Source organism: Primulina huaijiensis, chromosome 12 (assembly GCF_012295235.1).
Source record: "Primulina huaijiensis isolate GDHJ02 chromosome 12, ASM1229523v2, whole genome shotgun sequence".
NCBI classification, from domain to species: Eukaryota; Viridiplantae; Streptophyta; class Magnoliopsida; order Lamiales; family Gesneriaceae; genus Primulina; species Primulina huaijiensis.
The window spans coordinates 19,010,585-19,014,077 of NC_133317.1; positions in this window are offsets into that span (position 1 = coordinate 19,010,585).

A 3,493-nucleotide genomic window follows, 5' to 3' on the forward strand; every position below is an offset into this window, starting at 1 on the left:
GTCGTATTGCATTTTGCCACCCCTAATAGGCATTTCTTCATATGACAGGTGCAGTGATGGCTGTAACGGTTCAAAGCTTAGTACATGTGAAGGATTCATCATGTACTTCCTTAGCATAGAAACGTGGAACAAATTGTGTACACCTGCCATATATGGCGACAGTGCTGCTCGATAGGCTAGAGTTCCCATTTTCTCGAGAGTCTCGAAGGGTCCTATGAATCTTAGACTCAACTTGCTCTTTTTCCCAAATCTCATAACAACTTTCATATGTGTTATTTTTACGAAAACGTGATCTTCTACGGCAAATTCAAGGTCTCTTATTCTCTTGTCAGCGTAGCTCTTTTTGAAACGTCTGCTATTCGTTTCCTTAAATCGAACTAGAATTTTTTTTTTCAAACCTCACTAAATCAGACGAGTTGCATAAACACATGCATAAAATATTTTAGAACCATTTTAAAAATAAAACAACTAACTAAATATTTGAGAAATACAATCCATACTATAATCTCTCAAAAACGTCTAAAAACATAAATATAAGTCATAAAATATCTTTAACATAATTTAAAATCATAAATCATAAACTAGTGCGGAAAACTAGCGTCGGTCCTCGGGTTATGTGCACCTCCAGTCCAGTCAGATCAACCATCAAGACCTCCATTAACATTTTATCATGATCACCTGCATCAATCACACCTAGTGAATCTAAAGACTCAACACATCATATCCTTGATAACGAGTAATACATAATACATGTCACATACAACTGTGAAAAATACTTGTACTTAAAATATCATTTTCATCATAAAGCATAAACTTTAAACATAAATATTTTCATAAACGTGTAAAACTGTAAACATTTTCGTATCATCATAAGCATATACATATCATACTCAACATATACATATTCATATTCATTATCATATACGTGTTTTGTTGAATTCGGATCGTTGATTGTGACTTTCGTGTTCATATACGTGTTGGGCGATGGATCCATCTACATGTAACCACAATACTGGACGACGGGGACACCAGCGACACTCTCACCGGTCAACTGGGCTTTGGCCTATCCTCATAATATGGAAATATGATCGTCGGAGCTCCCTCGGGGGCCTTCTCCCATAGACGGACTCCCTCTAGGGCCTTTTCCCACGCATGGACTCCCTCTGGGGCCTTCTCCCAAAAATGGGCTCCCTCTGGGGCCTTTTCTCCTCACGTTATCCCAAAGCATATAATCATATACATATACATATCCGTATCCAAGAAAATACGATCGTCGGGCTCCCACTGGGGCCATAACCCTCACGATATCTCCAACATATCATCGTGTTAGTCACAATCCCTTCACGTCCTTCAACATGTTATCATCACTTAATAAAAATCATGCATATACGTATTGTTTTGATTTTTCGAAACCAAGCATGCAACATGTCTTTTAATTTCCATATTAAATCATAAAAATCCATAATCATTTAAACATCATAATTTAACATATAAAAATTCATAAACATTTAAAATCAACATTTTAACCTACCCAAAATCCATAAGCATTTTAAAATAAAAATTTTAACATATAAAAATCCATAACAAGCTATAAACGTTTTAAAATAAACATTTTAACATCATAAACCTTTAAAGTAAACATTTAAATCATACACATTTAAAATAAACGTTTTGGCATATTAAATCATGAAAACATCAATAAAAATTTAAAATAATCATATTAGAATATAAAACAGCATTCAGGACACTGCCACGACGTTTACTAATTTCTATGTGTAAAATGATCGTTTTGCCGCTAGACGTAAAATTTTCCGTTTTTGACCTTTTCTTAATTTAATTGGCTCTAACATGTCCCAAATAATTATTTAAGCTTACATGAATTTTTTTCGTTTTTTTATTTAGCTTAAACCGAAAATTTTTAATTTATTCTTTAAATATAGCATATTACTGCATTTTAATCCCGAATTAAACCAAACCTTAATATAAAACTTCCAAATTAAAAAATTAGACTTCTAATAATTATTTGAGCTTAAATATAATTTTTTCATAATTTTATAAAGCTTAAAACTAGGCTTTTCACTTAATTCGTTAATTAACGTTTCGTGCGACGATTAAATCACGAATAAATCCAAAACTCGTTATTTTGATCCCAAATTTTTAACATTACCTTTTTATGATTTATTCTACCCTTACAAGTCATGAGACACACCCGTGGACCCGTGGATGTAATTTTAGTCTTTAAAATCTCGTTTTTGACACCTTATCGTACACACCGAGCCATCTCCTAATTTACTCGAGCCACGCCCGAGCCACTTTGAGCAAAACCCTAGCCAACCTGTCTAGGGACCCTACTGACTAAGCTCAGCCCCTATAACAAGACCCTAAGCCGCTCAAACTCGCCTGAAACTGGACCCAATATTCTGCCTCTGTGTGTGTCTTGTGTTCTAGTTGTACTAGGACTCCTAACCCAACTAGGACCCTTCTAGCCGAGCCACCACCGAGCCCACCTGACCCTAACCTTCCCTTGACCACGCCTAGACCCTGCCCAGACCAGCCCAACCCCCAGAACCCCAAGCACGAAGCTCTGAACCAGTTGATAGCAACCTGCGCACTCGATGGCTTCTCCTCACGGTTTCATGTTCTTGATCGGCCCTACTTGAACCAAGCCATACCAGCCCCTAGCCCAGCCCTTGTGCACCCTCATAGGACCCTAAGGACCTACCCTAGCCCAACCCAACCCCCCTGGCCGAGCCTCCTTCTTCCTGTACCACAGCAAACTTGCGCTACCCTTGAAGCTCGCTAGGACTCCTCCCCAGCCTCTGGTCTCGAGTCCTAGCGTGGCTAGGACTCTTCCCCTGACCCACACGTGAACCTAGCCCAGCCCTGGTCCAGCCAAATCCAAGCCATGCATCCACCTTCCCCTTAACCGAACGCCTATGACACAACAATCCAATTTCTGTTCTAGCATGTTTCTAAATTGTGTGAAGCTTGTTTCGTGCGTGCTCTTGGACTCTAAACTCGGGTAAAACAACCCTTAATCCATACCCTAGCCATGGCAGTGCTACTACTTAAATTATAATTCACCCAAATGTAGGTTGTCTGCAAGTAATATATTTCGTAAGTACGAGATCGATCCACAGAGAGGTTATTTTAAGTTTAAATTTATTAATTTATAGATTACCAAATGCAAGAACGAAGTTTACAAATTATAAATTTTGTCAAGGCTCGAGGATTTATTCTTGGTTTATGCAATAATGTTTAACTAAAAGTAAAACAAAGGAAACCACCATAAATAATGGTTCCAAGAAAATTTAATATTGAAACACACACCTAATATAATATAGTTCCCACTATAAAATACCGAATTCACCGATATTTTATATATGGTACCTATGATTATATATATAACTATATAAATATATAACTGCATAAAATAAATGTTAAATTAAATCATTATATTTCATTTAGAACAACCGGCAGAGCCACGCTATTG